Genomic DNA, 20,782 nt, shown 5'->3' with positions numbered 1-20,782 from the left:
GAAGAGAGCACAATTTCATTGGGGCAAAAACATATGAGCCCTGGGACTTGGGTACTGTTTAACACTCTCGCCTGCTGCACCTGGTACCACGCACAGGGATCAACTTCCTACCTACAACAGTGGTACGCGCGTCAGCGTTCCATGCCTTATTAACCAATCAAACAATAAAGGCCCCCCTCCCAAGCCCCTTGTTTCCCCAGCTTTATTACTCCACCCCAATACCCTACCCACCCGTTTTAATCCCTTACCCTACCACATATATATTTTTAATTAAAAAAATGTTTTCATTATTTTTGTATTCGTTTTAAATGTAATTAGTTGTTTTACATTCGTTAATATCACTTTGTACCGCATGTCAGCCTCTTCTCTTGTTCCCCTGATGAAGTGAGGAAGGGCTCCAAGGGATGTTCATACTGAAGGAAACCGGAGAGTATGGTCTATGGAGGCTAACCTGAGAGGATGGTCTGTGGGAGGAGGCAAACCTGAGAGGATGGTCTGTGGGAGGAGGCTAACAGTGGCCCTGTCAACCTGCCGATTCTGTAGTTTCCCATTGTGCCTCCATCAGGAAAGCATATGTTGTAAATGGGAGTGACACAGTAACCTCAAAAAGTGCAATTATACACCACACAATTGCATTTTTGGGCCACCATAATGTTGTGTCCACACCGCACTATCCTGGATGGTCTGGTCATGGATTGTCAGTAACAAGGCCGCCCAAAAGGCCCTCGCTCCACTTCAGCCACAATAGGAGGATTGGTGCGCAAATCGTAACTTTGAGTACCTGTGCTCTTCCTTTGCTGCTTCCAAGAAGAAATATATATATATATATATATATATATATATATATATATATATATATATATATATATATATATATATATATTGAGTAAAAAAAAACTTTGTTAAAGGGACGTTAGGGTTAAGTTGCGCTACTAAAAACCTATGAAATTCACTAAAAGAAACGTTATAAACGGGACGTTATGGTTCGAAGTAAAACCGAAAAACCCCTGAAATTCACCAGTTATGGTAGCCTAAGCAACCATAACTCGCGCCACCAACGTGCACTGCTAAGACTCACACCCAGGACATCAAAGATGACATCACAAATATCATTGATGACATCACTGATGACATCACATGTGCATTTACTTTTCATACAAGGGTTTGTGAATGTAATGTTGGCAAAAAATTGTCCGTAAATGAACACAATGGGAGGACACACAAAATGTCAGGGTGCATCCGTAGCAAAACCAATGCACTTTTCTCAGGGAGTAAGTGGTGGCTCTGAAAAGAGCCCTTTGGTGGTGTTTTGTGTGTTTGAAAAACTTGGATTCGTCAAAATGTAATGTAAAATAGGTGACTATAAATCCAAAAAAGCTTGCAATGCATTTTGTACATTTTGAAGAAAAATCTGATTGCCAGCATAGGTAAAACGGACTCCATCTCTGCGAAAAATGAATGTGCTACGAAACATAATATTTTCATTGTGGAAAGAGGACATGCCAACATCTCTTAGAAAGGCACAAACAGCCTTATTGACATTGCGCCTCGCTTTCTCCATTTGTGGACCAAATAAAGCAGAACGCAACCACATTTGTCTTTGTGCAATATGAGAAAAAATTACTTGGCAATTTGGAAACATGTCCATGACCTTCTCAAGTCCTTCCTCAAATTGCAAAGAAATTCCAGAGACATGCCCTAAACTGTTTCCTCCACAATGAATGATAATTATATCAGGATGACGCTCTGTCTGTAAAGTAGCACAGAGAGGTACCAAGTCCAGCCACTTCATTCCATGCACTCCATGCCAGTGCACTTCTGCATGAGGGAATCCAAGATCTGCAGATATACCGCAACGTTCAGTATGCACCTTCAACCAATGTATCCATGAGTCTCCCAAAATCCAGATAATCTGTTTTCGAGCACACACAGCCATAGCTGTCTATTCTCCTCTCAGGAAAAAGACGTGCTCACTAAATTTCTCCATTCACAACACACCCACTGAACTTTACTGACCAATCCCTAGCTCTGCTCATTCTCATTTGCATGCCTCTCCACTCCAGAATCCCCCCATGAAATACACGCTGCCTGCAGACTACCGCCATGTCCGCGGACATGTAGAGGATCTGAGAGTGACGACTGTACATTTAAATAGTATTCCCTGTTTCCCCTGTAAGGTGGGCTCTGAAAAGAGGCGTTTTCTTTTGTTTTTTTGCAGATGCCTGACAGACACCTGTTATTTTGTATTTTTTTCTTTTTTTTCTTCTTAGTTTACTCCTACAATCATCACACAACCTTCTCCAAAGCAAGCCTTACATTCCAAAAGAACATGTCATTTCCCAAAAAGATAAAGAAACACCATCTGCTTCAAAATAAGCCGCATTACTGGAAACAATGTTCTTGTGGCTGCAGAAAAACATACCAGCTCTTAACATGAAAACACGCATGTCGCGATTGATTGCACACCTACCAATACTTTGATCAGGACAAAAAACAGAACTGTTGTCCCATTTTGCTCTAGGGAGTAAGCCAGAAAAAATTACTGTTCCAAATCTCCCAACAAAGTAGGTGAACTCACATAGCCCAAATGGCAAGCACCATAGTGCAAATCTACCACATGGGGACTGTTCATCCTACGCATATCTCTGCAAACTTGGAGAATTGCCTCTACATTGCAATCAGTCGCAGCGCTCCACACCAACTCCACTCCTCTTACATTGAAATTGTTTGCCACATGCCTACATTCTGAATAGTGCTGTAAACCATGGACAAAAATATCTCCGAGCACCAACACCTTGACTGTCTATACCTCTGCCATCTTCATTACACACACTCTCTTTCTACACAAATCAACAATATCAACATCTGATTGGCTGATGCCTACAGTCCCCTTTCCATGCTGGATTTGCTGTAAAACCCCATATGTGGCACGCCCTACCGACGGACAAGAGCGGTGTCCGTGCGGCACGTAACTCTTAGCCAGCTCTTCTACCCTTTCCACATCACTCGCGAATCCATTCCCTCATTGGACACAGCTAAGCAGTCACATAACCATCCACCAATCACATCCAAGACCTCTACATCTAACTCTGTCATCAGAGTTCCGCACTTCAAATGTACTGTTGATCACTCTGTATACAAGTCTCATATCATTGCAAAGCACCTACTACAAAAACTACTGTGCAAGTGTCGAGGATTTCTACTTACAACTCCATGCATACCCACATGCATGATTACAAAGTACAGGTATGCATATTTTATTTAGAGTACATGTGCAACTCTTATGATTCCATTTAAACAAACTAATGCCACTAAATCTGCATAGCCAATACACACATACCAACGCTCCCACTTTAAGCGCAAGACTTCTGATTTTTCATTGAAAAATCGCACTACTTCTTACTATCTCCCACATAACTTATACATACGTACCAACCCTGCCGATTTATGCGAGAAACTCGATTTTTCGTTAAAAAATGTCACAATTTTTTACTGTCTTCCGCCTAAATTAATGCTACTTCCAATGCGATCGTATGAGAAAAATAAATGTTCCCGATTGCTGCGGTGACATCTCCCTCTCAGGTGCTCCCGATTTTTCACATTCCTATTTATAATATGAAAGTATTCAAATGTTTCCCATCTACTATAATGACCTATCACTTACAACTCTCTCTGATATCTACAACACAGCTGAAAAAAACCAAAGGTATGTCATTAACTTAAAATTGTACTCATTTGCGAAGAAGGTTCAACTAACATACTGCAAATATCATATAAAGGCTGCACATAGTCAAATGAAATGTACGCATACACTGTGTTGAGATATCAAACGAGAATACTACAACGAAAGCTGAAAAATGAACGTGTACATTAACATCACTGCTTTAAACACACAAAATTACTAACTTCTTCCTTTTTACAATTGCAGTGAAGAACACTCTCCTGAAAATCAACAGCATCTACACTACAAACAACATATCCGAAGAAACCTGGTCATTCCACAAACAAAAGTAGTACAATACTACCTTAACATTCTTAAAGTTCCTCAAAGAGACTGTGTGTTTTATTTATGCAATTTGCGCACCAAAATAAAACATTGATTTCTGAACCATTCTGCCCACAAATCCCCATTTATTAAACACAGATTAACAGGCAGAATGACACACAAATCCCAGTGGTTTTGGAACACAAATAACATACAAAAGCCTTAGAATGTTAGTACTACAAAACAAATTGCTTTTTTAATTTTATACCATTACGTTTACTATTCATGCTTCTCCTCACCACTAGCTCACTTTCTACTCTCATCTGAAACACAGTGTAGTAAAATACAAACAGAAAATTAGCCTTCCCAACCCATTGTAACTGCCCAATGCACATTCACAAACCACCACAAACATCTTCCCCATCAAACTCATACACGCATGCACACAGCACACATACATTGTGAAACAGACCAACCCATACCTTCTTTTTTTTCAACAGACCCCAAAGAATGCCTACTAAAAAGCAACTCCGTACAAAGGAACGCAGAAATAGAGCAAATGAAAATAAAAGTGTCCAAATTAAGCATCCATCTCTACCAGAGTTTTTACAAAACGTTGAAACAAAACAGCTAATGCAGTCAATTAGCAAAACAAAGAAAGCTTCAACTGCAGAAACGTTGCCTCCTCTATCAAAATGTGGCACGAAACAGAAAAAGCTTTACAAGAATTCGGCTACCACTACTGCTAACACTGCTCCTATAAATCCTGATATAATAGCAAGAAACCATAGTAAAAAAAAGTATTTTAGCAAAAATGTTCCGCTACAGAGTCCTTCAGAATCTAATTTCATCCTCAACCCTTAAGACCTACTGTAGAAAATGAATCCTAGATGCACTCGTAGACAGTGCAATCCTTCTCAAAAGGAAGTTATTTATTTTAGTGTTAAACAGGATGAAAGCACTAACAATACTAAGTACTAAAATACAAAAGAAACTTCTCAATAAACGGAATGTCAGCAAAAATAACTTCTTAAATATTTGTGGAGGTGAATGAAGTCACACAACAACCACAGAACCATATTTTAATGAAGAAGCATACAAACAAAATCAAACAAACACAATTGCAATCCATAGCAGTGGACGAGGATATGAAAAAATCAATAATACTATCATGGAACAAGAAACACTGCTTACAAAAGTATCCCCAGAAAACTCAGAATTACCTCTCCATTCGACTGAACCAGACTGTCCAGTATACAAATGGCCGTGCACGTCAATGTGTAACATTCCTAACAAATCTTTCAAGTCTTTACGCCAGTTGCTCAATCAATATGTGAAAAGTAAAGACAACATCAAAATGAAAGTGCTGCAAAATATGGATACTTGTCCAGTGCGCAAATACACAGGGCTACAAGGACATTCATTAGCCTGCATTTCAGGACCTATTTGCAAAAGCACCTTCCATAATATCAAAATGATATCAACACATCATTCAAATGTAAGAAATCTAGTGTATAAACTGTACTATGCTAAAAGTCCAGCTTTAGAACTAGCCAATTTAAATAACATTCTTCTGCATCCTACACCCAAATACCTACAAGAAGAAATCGATCATATCCAGAGAAAATATTTTGGAAGTGAAAGCCACTTACAAAATGCAATAGTTTAAGAAGAGACTAGCAACAATCCTGCACACGGTAACCTTCTCTTACACACATACAAAAAGAAAATACTAAAATTTAAAAGTACATCCGCTGAAGTACCAATCCATGTGTTTGTGTATTGCCGCAGAACGTTTTACAAAAGGAACACAACAACTATAGACGTAACATACAAAATAGAAGACAATGAAGATTCCAAATGGTTTGAATTAGCTCTCTACCTTTTAGCAGAAAACAAATACGAAATAAGTGAACCCCTAATATGTTGTAGTTACTGCACTACAAAGCATGACAACAACCAAACTCCTTCACGTGCTATCACAAATAATTTGGAATTACCAAAACCCCTGCAACAACTCAATTTGTATGAGAGCATCATAATTCAAACAGTACACCCATTTCAAGCAATAATACGCCTTCAACCAAAAACAGCAAAATTACCTCCCTCTGAATTGGTGAAAGGAATTTGTGGCAAAGTAGTTTATTTGCCATTAGATCTGATAGAAAATGTGCACACTCTAGGAGTGAAACGTCCAATAGAGCATTCTTTAATTGTCTTAGTAAATGGTGTACCAACAAAAGACAAAAGAATGTGCCAACAACTTGTGGACTTACATAAAGTTGGACAAGCCTTGCAACATCTGAAAGACAATAATGAATACTACAAAGAAATAAATATTGAAGAAAGATTAAGGAAAACAACTGAAATAATTCAAGAGTCATCAGAAACTGGTCAGTTTCAACTTCTGGATCCTGCTGCAGTATCTACTCTTTTGGACCATTAAACAATTCATCCGTTGCACTCTAGTGAGAGCATAAATGATGCACTAGAAACTTACCAAATGCGACAAACCAAAGCGTCACCAATGAGCATATGGGAAAAAATCATTGAAGCACATGCTTTTCCACTACTATGTCCTACTGGCAAAGGAGGAAGATATGATGACAGACCCACTCAGATAACAACATCAGAATACTGCTCATTATGAATGTTTTTTGTGAAGATCCCAGATTTAGACAACATGTGGAATACATATTCCACCTACTCTTTGAAAGTGAACTAGCAACCCTATGTTACGGAGTAGCGCACATATTGAAATCTGGAACCCACTTTCAGAATATGTCAGCTACGCAATTAATACAAAAAGTGTAAAAAAAGATGAGGTTTTACAATCAAGCATAACAGATCTGTTTGCAAACATGCGTGGCACGTAAGAATACTGGTTCCAACGTCACAGAGATGTACGTTGTATGATCAGAAACCTTGGACCACCCACTTGGTTTGTTACATTAAGTTGTGCAGAATATGCATGGGAAGATTTACATGATTTCCTATGCATATCAAACAACAACAAACCCAACATAGATATACTAACACCTGGAGAACTTTGCTCTCTAGATCCTGTTAATGTTTCAAGATATTTACACCATCGGTTCATTGCTATGCTACACTTTATTTGTAATAAAACTGTTCCTCCCCCCGGAGAAGTGCAACACTTCTTTTGGAGAAAAGAATACCAAGCCAGAGGAGCACCACATATCCACATGCTTTTATGGATTAAAGGTGCACCTAAATTTGGTCAGGGCAGTGATGCCACTGTTTTGCAGTTCATCAAAAAATATGTCACTTGTGAAATCCCTTTAAAAAGGACACATAGTGACCTTTATGGACAAATTGTACAATTTCAAAGACACAAATGTGGCAAATATTGTCGTTGCAAATACAAAAGCAAAGGGAAATACTAGACCAAATGCCGCTTTGGTTTCCCTAGACCAGTTACAGAAACAGGTGAAGTGAACAACCTCATGTCTTCAGTTCGACATAGTGTAAAAGGTAAATCACCTAAGAACATATATTACATAAAAAGAACAGAATAATCAAAATATATCAATGATTACAATGCAAATTTGCCCTCTTATGGAATGCAAACATAGTTGTGCAGTACATTGCAGACAATTCCTCTGCAGTTGCACAATATGTTACAGCCTACTTAACAAAAGCAGAAAAAACAGAGCTGCAAGACCTCTGGAATGACCTATCATCAGACAAAACACTATCTCAGAAATTGTACAGCCTAGGCATAAAAATGCTCTCTCATAGAGAATGCGGCGCATATGAAGTTGCAGATCGTTTAACCAGTACTGCTTTGTATGAACAATCTGAAAATATAATATGGCTAAATCTTGGTCCTGCTAAATCTAGAAAAAGAGTTCTCAAATCATATGAAGCCATAGAAACAATAGCCAAAAATGATCCCAACAGCCAAGACATTTTAAAAAACAATTTACTAGACACATACTACCCGAACAGGAGTACCACTTTGGAAACCATGTGTCTATACCACATAGCCCAAAACTTTGCATACAAAAATAATATAAAACCCGATGAACGCAAAGGTAGAAATAGAGTTACAGATTGTGAAGGCAGCTTAGTGAAACTTACCAAACAAAGCTTAATTAATCATGTCAAATTGTCATTAAAAACTCCTCAACAGAAAAAACTATATTACATGTCCCTGCTACAGCTTTTTAAAGCATGGAGAAAAGAGGAAGAGATACTAGATAACTATGAATGCTATGAAGATGCTTTCAAAGCAAATCAAAGTGCTATCACCGATGTGAACTTTACCCAGTACAAACCAATGTTGCACAATGAACAGCAACATGAACAAGAACTCTAGGCCCAACTAGATAAGGACACTTCCGACAGTAGTCAACCTTCTGTAACAGGAAGTCACGAACCACTAGGACAGCCACTAATAGCAAATGAGGCAGAAGTAGCTATGACAGAAGTGGAAAACACCGTGTGTCACTATGAAAAAGATACAGAAGACTTAACTGTATTACAATCAAAACTTAACAAAAACCAGCACACAATTTTTGAAGAAAAAAAAAAAGAAGTAACAAAAGAAATTGCACATGGTGTACAACACAAAAATAAAGAATGTACCTGCCAAAATTACAAACCTATACTGCTGTACGTCAGTGGTGAAGCTGGTTCAGGAAAAACATTCTTAATCAAAATCATCAGCAAGTTCCTTCAACAATTGACAAACAACAAACTGTCAGCTGTTGTAACTGCCCCCACAGGTTAAGCTGCCTACAACATAGGCGGTGTCACTTTACACCGATTACTACTCCTTCCAGTAGAACACCAAAACAAATTAGACTATTACAATTTTTCTACAGAAGCTGCAATGGAACTACGCAGAGTATTAAAACAAATGAAAATGCTACTAATAGATTAAGTGAGCATTGTCTCCAACCTAATGTTGGCTTTGATTCACCTCAGATTGCAAAAAGTACTTAAAACAAACTACGAAGAACTCTTTGCAGGAAAACACATAATCGTTTTCGGAGATCTTCTACAATTGACACCAGTGAAAGGTGAACCTATTTTTAAAACCTTAGGATACAAACTCTGCCATAAAACTGTTGGCAGCATAGGAAATGTCAACCTTTGGCAACATTTCCAATACAGAGAATGAACAGAAAACATGCATCAATCTGCAGACCTCACTTACGCCAACATTTTAAAAAGTATTAGAATTGGTGTTCTATCTAAGGAAGCACAAGCAATATTGAAAAACTGGCACATCCATGCACTTCATGGCAATAATGCATGTGCTACTGATGTTATGGAACAATTAGCGCACAAAAATGTCAATTGTATGGCCTTAATGCCAAGTCTTGCAAGCTGTTCCAAATTCAATGAAACAATGTTGAAAAAAGAAATGCAACCAATAATTGAAATTTGCTCCACAAACAATCTGGACGTACATGGTATGACACGACCCATGTGTCAGCAAGCCACAACACGACTAAATACCTTAGAAAATTCAACCTCCAACACAGCTGGGTTGGAAAAAATATTTAAATTATTCTTAAATTGTAGAGTAATGCTTAAAGGTAACCTTGACGTGGAGCAAGGACTAGTTAATGGGGCACTGGGTACAGTTGTTGGCTTTTAAACATACCCACGTGACAACAACATTCAGTTTGTCAATATTCTCTTTGACAAACTTTCAGGAGTAAAAAGGATAGGGCGCTGAACAGCTCGATTCCTTCTCTTCAAAGACATGTATGTACGTAGAGAACAGTTTTCTCTAACTCTTGCATATGCAGTCACCATTCATAAATCCCAAGGTCTTACCCTAGACAAAGCATTGATAGATATTGGAAACACAGTCTTTAAAGAAGGCATGAGCTACGTAGCACTATCACGCTTACGTACACATGACGGTCTATTTCTAATCAACTTTGATGCAAGTAAAGTGAGCGCTGATATTCCTTGCATTTGAGAATACAGTAGACTGCGTTCACTGTACATCCCCCATTTGAAATCATATTGTTCCAGAAAAAGGAAAACGGTGTAAAAGAAAACTAAATCAAACCGAAATGCAAATCCTGCAAAGAAAGCAAAAGAAGCTGAAACTTCATCTATTACCACAAGCAAAGAAGACCCTATTAGTGAAAGTAAATCAGGCACTTCTTCAAAGAAGGAACAGAAACTCTGAAAAAATCACTTGGACACAGAACTACCTGGTCCATTCAAATTTTCAAATAAAACTGGTGTAAGTTGCTACGCAAATGTAGCAATGAATATTCTATTTCAATTGCTACCAATTGTTAACAACATTTACTTACACAATACAGACCAATTGTGTTTGCAAATGTTAGTCCTTCATAGAAATGCAACAAACAATCCTGACAACACGTATAGTGTTCATGGAATAAGACAAGAATTGGACTAATGTGCTGGAATGGTGAGATTCACTATAAACTCACAAGAAGATCCACAAGAATGTCTAATGTACTAACTACAAGTACTCGAAAACAAAAACATTCATATAAATGAAATCTTTCAGATTTCATACATGTGGAAACATACATGCACTCTCTGTAACAATGTGACACAGGAACACATACCTAATCAGCAATTTTTGTATGTATCCATACCTAATTGTGAATCCATTCCATTTCTGAAACTTCTACAAAATGCAAACCATGGCAGATTATGTACTATCTGCCATTCAGATAATCGCTCCACCTTACTGATACAAACACATAGTAACTACATATTACTAATGCTTCTATGTTACAATGCAGATGGTACCAAAAACAACTGCAAACTGACTAGATTCACACACGGTCAAGTGTCAGTTCGTAAGAAAACCTTCACAACAATAGGTATGATCTACCACGCAGGAGCCACAACCAATGCAGGTCACTACACTGCATATATTAAAAAAAAATGTGGATGGTTCGATTGTAATAATAGTAGCATTACTCTAAAGCAGAGATTACCAGCAAATCTTACAAACGCGTATTTAATTTTGTTAAAGCCAAATTTTAATAACTAATGTGTACTTCAACATTAACAAAAATTCAATTAAAAGACTATAAACAGTTAGGATACGCCAACAGGTATCTAACTGGCCAAGACTGTATAACAACCACACAGATAAATGAATACCACTGATTTGTAATAAAAAATACACTGTTAGAATACGCCAACAGGTATCTAACTGTATAAAAAATCTGCAACAAGCCAACATACAGAACATTAATCAGAAACAATAAGTGAACACTCAAACGAAACAAAGAAATAGTTTGTTGCATATCAAAGAAAGGTTTTTTTTAATCCGACAAGGATTTTTTCCCCCAGACCCAATGATTTGAAAAACAAACACAGAAACTGAGCAAAATGCACAGTACACTGGTTTGTAAACTAAATATGAGGGTCAAAAAAAGCTAAAATGTCTATTATACAATGAAATTAGTCTTTATAAAATACAAACACCAACATGCTCTTTTCTTTTATCACAGAAATTGAAAAAGAATATTTCCTCCAAGTACTAAAGTCATGTAAGAAATATATTGAATCTCAACAAATTAAACAGTAAGTATAATTTCACACATTTCATACATATTCAAATCTATACGTGTGACCTATGGCTGTAATAGGGTGCAGTGGCTGTGGGCAGGACCTAGAGTCTTGGATGTATAACCTACGGCCTACACCCTGTGGCCATGCAACCAAGACTGTAGGTCCTAACCACAACCACCGCAGCATATCAAAACCATGGTGGCTTATAACTTCACTGTGTATAACTGTGTATAAAGTCGAGCACACGACCACCGCACAACAACACACCCATTCTGACTTATAACTTCAGTGCTTATAACTTCAGTCTTGGGTGCATGGCCTTTGCCCATGCACCCAAGACTCTAGGTCCTGGCCACAACCACTACAGCATATCACACCCTTTGTGCCTTATAACTTCAGTACTTACAACTTTGGTCATGGGTGCATATCTGTCAGGTGGTTGTGGCCAGGGCCTAGAGTCTTGGGTATATGGCCTACGGCATACGGCCTATGGCCATGCACCCAAGACTCTAGGCCCTGGCTTCAACCACTGCAGCATATCAGAACCAAGGTGGCTTATAACTCATTGTCACACCCATACAATGAAACATTTTCACTGCGGCATATACTCAATTTGCACCCAAGACTCTACGCCCTTCCCACAACCACCTCATAGATATTCGATTCTATGGGTGTGATGTATGGGTGTGATATGCTTTGGTGGTTGTGGCCAGGGCCTAGAGTCTTGGGTGTATGGCCTACGGCCAACGGCCTGCAGCCATGCACCCAAAACTCTACGTCCTGCCCCCAACCACCCCAGCATATCACACCCATTGTGGCTTATAACTTCACTACGTATACATTTGGTCTTGGGTGCATGGCCTGTGGCTATGCACCCAAGACTCTTGGCCCTCCCCACAACCCCCTGATCGATGTTCGATACTACAGGTGTATCTATAGCTGCGATATGCTGCGGTGGTTGTATCCGGGGCCTATAGTCTTGGGTGTATGGCCCTAGATAATCTAATCTATGGGCGTTCAGTATATAAAACCCATGTTGGCTTATAACTTCAGTGCTTATAACTTTGTTCTTGGGTGCATGGCCTTTGACCATGCACCCAAGACTCTAGGCCCTCCCCACAACCACCTGATCGATATTCGATACTACGGGTGTATTTATTGCTGTGATATGCTGCAGTGGTTTTGGCCAGGGCCTAGAGTCTTGGGAGCATGGCCTTCGGCCTACGCCCATGCACCCAAGACTCTAGGCCCTGGCCACAACCACCACAGCATATCACAACCATGGCGGCTTATAAGTCAGTACCACACCCGCAGAAACAAATATTTTAACTGCGGCATGTACTCAATTTTAATATTCGCTAACACCACGTGTGTCCTTACAACCGTTTCAACTTGCCTGCGCACAGCACGGACGGAAGTATTATCCTTATGAGACCCCTTCATTTTCAGTAATTACAAACATCCCGGACAGGGCGGGCATGGCAAATACATCATTAGCACTTGCCGCCTAAACAAATACAGTATTTCACCCATCTCTTACTCTCTGAACCTCACCAAGCACTCTGACACACAAAAACACTCCCCGAAACAGCATTTTGCTTCTGGTCAGCACCGCGCTGTCCGCAGATCCAAGATGTCGGGCGCATCCAAACAATCTGATGCACATCACGCCTCACTCCAGCCAATCAGAAGACATGTCACGTGTCCGCAGTCATGACGTGAGCCCCTTAGCCAATCGGTATCTTGTTCGTGGAGCAAACAGGGAACTGTGACCGCGGAGCGGACATAGATATAACTTATTTTTTGAGACATACTTTTTGGTCATTTTAAAGAAATCTACTGGACGGATTGGCACCAAATTTACAAAAGCACACTTCGGGACCAAGTGTCTGCTCCTGCCGCAAATTTAGTGAAAATCCGTCCAGCGGTTTAGGCTGTAGGCGTGCGCAAATTTTTTCCCCCATTCACTCTATGGGAAAAGAAGACGTTTTGGGACCCCCCCCTATAACTTTTCCCCCCCTGGACCAAACATCACCAAACTTTACAAAGAAAGAGTTGCCCATATACTTTTTTTACAAAGTTTGGTGAGGATTTGTCCAGCAGGAGCGAAGTTGTAAGCCGCCCAAAAAGTGCTCTTCCTATGGAAACAGCAACCAACTTAACCATAACTACAAAGCCATTCCATGACTGTGTGATATATATATATATATATATATATATATATATATATATATATATATATATATATATATATATATATATATATATATATATATATATATTCAGTATATATTCAGTGAAAAAACTTTGTTAAAGGGACGTTATGGTTCAAAGTAAAACCGAAAACTCCTGAAATTCGGCAGCTATGGTAAGATAAGCAACCATAACTCGCACCACCACCGTGCACTGCTAACACTAACACCCAGGACATCAAAGATGACATCACAAATGTCATTGATGACATCACTGATGACATCACATGTCTGGCTCTCCCTTTTTTTCCCTACTGACATATCTAGGCCACATAGTTTTCTTCAGTAACAGTAGGAAGTAAAAATTGAAAAGGTACTATATTTGTAGACTTAGGGTCAAGTCACATCATATGAAACATACACATAGCGGAAGACACAGGCTTGAAAGAGAGCAATCCTTTCTGTGCATGAAGATAATCATTAGGGGCATCAGCACTTTCTCGTAGTTTTATTTTTATTACTCTACCTTCCCTGTATATGCTCATATTTGTATACATTATACTCACTCTCCTTTCCTTTGGGTGCAGTCACATCATGTGATACACATACATATGGTAAGTAGCAGCTTTGAAACAGAGCAATAGTTTCTCTGCATAAAGACAATCAGTTAGGTTATGAATTCTTTCTGGTACTACTTCTGCTTTTTTGTTTACTTCACTGTCCCTGTATATAGTCATATTTGTATGTGTTGTTGTCTCTTTGTGTTTTGTCTGTAATAATTATGTATTAAGTGGGTTTTATTATCTACTTATTACATGTTTCACAGTACGCAAAACTCTAATAAGAAAGCAGTTATCATTTCACTATTCAACATGGCAAGATTATGAATATGGCACCATCATCATGTATGATGCACACACTGCCTATGTTTCTGCATGAGTAGCTTAGTATACTGGATAGAACTTCATAATAGAATGCTATTTATATCAATGCATTGCTTAATGCACTAATTAGCTCATGATATTTATCCCAATGATCCTTGACAGTTTTTGGTCAGCATTATAAGAATCCCTTGTACAGAGTTTTTATGAAAAGTAAATGCACATGTGATGTCATCAGTGATGTCATCAATGACATCTGTGATGTCATCTTTGATGTCCTGGGTGTTAGTGTTAGCAGTGCACGGTGGCGCGAGTTATGGTTGCTTATCTTACCATAACTGCCAAATTTCAGGGGGTTTTCGGTTTTACTTTGAACCATAACATCCCTTTAACAAAGATTTTTCACTGAATTTCATAGCTTTTTAGTAGCACAACTTAACCATAACGTCCCTTTAACAAAGTTTTTTTACTGAATTTCATAGGTTTTTAGTAGCGAAACTTAACCATAACGTCCCTTTAACAAAGTTTTTTTACTGAGTTTCATAGGTTTTTAGTAGCACAACTTAACCATAATATCCCTGACTTTAAATACATGTAACATAGAACATACTGAACCCCTAGTTAGTGATTTCGATGTACGCAGACTACCGCCATGTCCGCGGACATATCGAAAATCTGAGCTTGGTAAATGTACATTTAAATAGTGTGTCCCATTTCCCCTTTGAGGTTGGCTCTGAAAAGAGCCGTTTTTTTTTTTGGTTTTTTTGCAGATGCTTGACAGACACCTGTTATTTTGTATTTTTTTTCTTCTTTTTTTCTTACTTTACTCCTAAAATCTTCACATAACCTTCTCCAAAGCAACCCTTACATTCTAAAACAGCATGGCATTTCCCATAAAAGATAAGGAAATGCCATCTTCTTTAAAATAAACAGCATTACTGGAATCAATATTCTCATTATTACAGAAGAACATACCAGCTCTAAGTATGAAGGCACACATGCCTCGGTTGATTACACACCTACCATTGTTTTGCTGAGGACAAAAAACTGAACTATTGTCCCATATTGCCCTAGGTAGTAATCCAGAAAAAAATACTTTGGCATTTGGAAGGATGTTCATTACTGCTTGAACCAAGTGTTCCAAATATGCCAACAAAGTAGGGGCACTGACATAGCCCAAACGGAAAGCACCATAGTGCAAAACCACCACATGGGGACTGTTGATCCTGCCCATATCTTCACAAATGTGTACAATTCCCTGTACATTGCAATCAGGCACAGTGCTCCACACGACCTCCACTCCTTTAACATCAAAATTCTTTGCAACATTCCTGCATTGAGCATACTGTTGCAAACCATGCACAAACATATCTCTGAGCACCAACACCCTGACTTTCTCCACTTCTGCCATCTTCACTACACACAGTCTCTTTCAACACAAATCCACAACCTCAACATCTGATTGGCTGATCCCTACAGTCTTCTTTCCATGCTGGATTTGCTGGAAAACCCTGGATGTAGCACGCCCTGTCCACAGACAGCCGCGGTGTCCGCGGACCGCGTAACTCTTGGACAGCCCTTCTACAATTTCCAATACACTCTCTGTGCCATTTCCTCATTGCATACAGCTAAGCAGTCACACAATACGGAGAACGTCCTCAGAACACCCCCATTTTGTTTAGTTTAGAACATTTCAGGACGCCGCGAGTGTTCTTATAACATATGCAACTTGCCAGTGAACAATACGGAAAACGTCCACAGAACACCCCCATTTTCTTCATGTACGAACATTTCAGGACACCGCGAGTGTTCTTCTGGCTCACTCTTTTTTCTTTTGCTGACATATCTAGGCCACATGGTTTTCTTCAGTAACAGTCAGAAACTAAAAATTGTATTTTATTTGTAGACGTATCCTACAAGTAGGTTCTTATAGTAATTCCCTTAGAGTCCAGTCACATCATATGAAACATATACATAGGGGAAGACACTAGCTTTACAGACAGCATTATTGTCAAGCAAATAAATGATGATTTCTCTGTTTCAAAGTTGCTATTTACCCTATGTATATGTATATTGGTATGTGTTCTTGTCTCTTTCTGTTTTCTCTATAGTAATGCAATTATGTAATACATGGGTTTTATTAGCTACTTATTACATATTTCACAGTACACAAAAATCTATTAAGAAAACAATTATCATTTCATTATTCAACATATTAACATTACGAATATTATACCTTCATCTTGTACTCTGCACACAATGCTATGTTTCTGCATTAGTAGCTTAGTATACTAGATAGACCCCATAATAGAATGCTATTTATATCAATGCATCGTTCAAAGCACTAATTAGGGTATATTTATTGCAATGATCCTTAACACTTTTTTCGCAACATTATAATAAGAATCCCTTGTACACATATTTCATGAAAAGTACATACACATGTGATGTCATCAGTGATGTCATAAATGACATTTGTGATGTCATCTTTGATGTCCTGGGTGTTAGTCTTAGCAGTACCACAGTGGTGGCGCGAGTTATGGTTGCTTAGCTTACCATAACTTGGGAATTTCAGTGGTTTTTCGGTTTCATTGAAACCATAACATCCCTTTAACAAAGTTTTTTTTATTAGCACGCAAATAATATACAAAGATGGAGTGTAAAAAGCAATTTCTCAGAGATGGCTGTACACAGAATGTTGCAAACTAAGAATTTATGGTTGTTTACAGTGAAGGTCAGCTGCTTCAATTTTTTGCTCGCGTGCCGGACAGGCCCACGACTCGCACTATAAGGTTCTATTGTTTTTTTACCTTGACAGACAGGGATTGTGCTAAAAAACTTCTTTTGAAGGAGTGTTGCAAAAACGTAAGACACGATAAGGATGACATTTCTGAAACAAAACCACTTTTATATATTATATCACTATGAGATAGATCGTTGGCACAGCCAGAGTCGTATTTTGGGACTGCACTACGCTTAGACAATGGAAAATGCCAATATAATGTAAGTAACCCTTTAGATTATTTTATACTGGAATATAATAACAATAGCGTGGCGTTAAAGCCCGGTTAAGTTGTACTTGTTCCTTCAATGTGGCATAGTGTTTTCTACCGCGTACTATCACCGCCGAATTGGTCCCCTGTCGCTTAGAGGGCTCTGAAAAAGGCAGAGGACAGAGGGTGGGTTAATGGGAATAAGTTAACATACTCCGTTGCACTACCTCGCTAGCAAATAGTTTCACGCCCTAATAAATAAAATGAATATTTTTAATGAAGATCGGCTGGTGAGATTAATTTATGTTTTTTAAAACAGGTATGTCCTCCCGTACTGTGAATGCCACGATTTACAGACCCCGGCCGACGGATTTTTTAACTGCCAGGTGCAGCTACTTCTAAACAACTCCATGACCCTCACCATTTTATGGGACAATCGCCAAGGACCAATATGCCCTTACGCAGTACTATCTGCTAGAAGCAACATACCAACCATTATGGTGGTCTAATGCCTCGTTGTTGGAACAGCCTTCTGATTATCAGTGCCACCATAGTGCTTATTTTATCATAAACCAACACCCTGTGTACCGCAAAGGAACAGCGCGTGACTCAAGATGAACTTGTGCGGATCGACCGCAAAGACAAATGCAAATCGCTGAATATTCTCTAAACATTTGATGTCAAATAAAAGTACTTTACAAAATGTACAATCTTGCTGTTTGCTTTTAAATCACAGTTTCATATTACGAATTGTGGCGCGCTGTGTTGTGAGATGATCTGTGTTGTTTTCCGGGTTCTGTGTAAAGTCGCGTAGGAACCGCAAAGGAACAGCGCGTGACTCAAGATGAACTTTTGCGGATCAACAACAAAGACAAATGCAAATCGCTGAATATTCTCTAAACATTTGATGTCAAATAAAACTACTTTACGAAATGTACAATCTTGCTGTTTGCTTTTAAATCACAGTTTCATATTCCGAATTTTTGCGCGCTGTGTTGTGAGATGATCTGTGTTGTTTTCCGGGTTCTGTGTAAAGTCGCGTAGGACTGGAGACGACTGGGCGCGTTTGGCTACGCACCCTGTACCGTCACGGAGAGAGACAGGGAATATGAATGCTTTGATAATGTCAGGCTTAGGGGCAGGAGATATGATTTAGTGTCGCGAAATCAGGTCAGCCAGGTCGATGGGGCAAGTGATAGGATTATCACATAATAATAATATAATTTATTGTGACTTAGTTTACAATGAAACTTTACACATAAAATATACCTATATAGGAACAAAATTATAATGAGAAAACCATCAGTAATTAACAAAAACATTGCATAAGAAATTACCACGAAAGACAATACATTAAATTCTCTAAATATACATTTCCTAAAAACCATATAAAACAGCTTCATTTTAAGTTCACAAAAATAAAAATTTCAGATGGAATATCAATCTAATTTCAGTGTTGTTACAATTCCTGTATAAATAGGGGCCTGTATTAGCCAACAGCCCCTCATGGATTTCAGTGATGGCTATACATCATCTCCTCTTTATATCCTCCTATATAGTTATATTAAGTCTTGTTTCCACCTCCAGCCAAACATTGTACAATGCCATCATGAGTCTTATACTATTGGAGTTAATACAGTGATGCCAAAATAGCTCCTCTTTAATGTAATCTTGGTTATGCACAAGCTGACTCAAGCCGAGGTTTATGGTACTTAACATTTTGTGACATTCAGTCAATACATGTCTGGCCGTTTCTGGTTGATTCACTCCTTTACATAACCGGCAAAGCCGTAATTCTGGGGGGATCATGTCTCTTCTGCCTGTTATCATTAAGGTAGGTAGTTGTTCTAGCCTTAGAAGTAATATGAATCGTCTAAGTCTCCTATCCGGGCATAAATTGAGATAGCTCTGCAGATTTTTATAGTTATACAGTCTATACTGGACAAACTGATAGCTTTTCAGCTTCTGGAGATGAGCGTAATTCTCCAGCCAGTCCCAGAGCTCTATGCGTTTGACCAGAGCCCTTTGCATTTCTACAGTTACATTGCCCTCCCTTATTTGCCACCCAATGGTGGTCAGGAATTTAGCTCCTTCAAAGGGCACGGGGATTTATCCTTCGAGGTCTCTAGATAAACCGCCTTGAGTAGCCCATTTTTAGTCTCATTCCTCATTCTCAAATAGAGTAGGGCTCGCTTTTTTAATACTATCGCTTTCAATGAGGTCAGCCCCAATTCCAGTCTTAATATTCCCATAGGGATTCCCGGTGGTAGGCCCAAAATAGCGCGCCGAAATTTCCCCTCAATCACCTGGAGCCATTTCAGGTCAGAGTTGAGGAGGGCTTCAAGACCATAGGTGATCATAGGGGATAATACCTGCATGTACAGTTGTCTCGTGCCCCATATGGTGAATCCCCCCTGATTTAGTGTAAATCTATAGAACAGTGCAGTCAGTTGGGATGCCTTTACAAAGCGTGACTGCTTGCAGAGTTCATAGTCGCCGATACTCTCAAATTCTATACCTAGATAGCGGTAATGAGGAGTATAGGCAATGGTATCTGAACCAACTCTGAGCTGTACACGAGTGGTGTTCTTGTTGGTAAATCTCATTGCATTTGTTTTTTCCAGATTAATTTTGAGGCCGTTCCTCTCGGCGTATTCCCACAGAGCGGTGGCCGACCTTCGAAGCCCACTAACAGTGTGGTCCAGTATAACCAGGTCGTCCGCATAGGCCAGGATAGGGCAGATGGAGTCTCCTATTTTCGGTGGGCAATTTGTCGCAGCCCTAATGGCCTCCGGGATGTCATATACATACATATTATAGATCAGCGGGGCCGTGACACAACCTTGTTTGACCCCCCTATTTTGGAGCACACTTCTAGTAGTGTGACCTTCCTGATCTAATTTTATTTTAGCAGATGTGTTCTGATGGAGTAGTCTGAGATAATAGGTCAGACCCTCCGGACAACCCATTGCTTTTAACTTCCGCCAGAGGGCCTCTCTGGGGATAGAGTCAAATGCCGCCGAAAAGTCTATATAGAGGGCATATAATGGTGGTTGCCCTCCTGATCTGGCTCGTGTTCTTAAAAGGTCCAGAACCATAATGTTGTGTGCCGTAGAATACCCTTGCCTAAAGCCACTCTGGAATTTGCAGAGTATATCAGATTGCTCTACCCAGAGCTGC

Source organism: Ambystoma mexicanum, chromosome 3p (genome assembly GCF_040938575.1).
Source record: "Ambystoma mexicanum isolate Mex_15411 chromosome 3p, UKY_AmexF1_1, whole genome shotgun sequence".
Classification (NCBI taxonomy): domain Eukaryota; kingdom Metazoa; phylum Chordata; class Amphibia; order Caudata; family Ambystomatidae; genus Ambystoma; species Ambystoma mexicanum.
Note: the sequence above shows the minus strand (reverse complement) of the source record.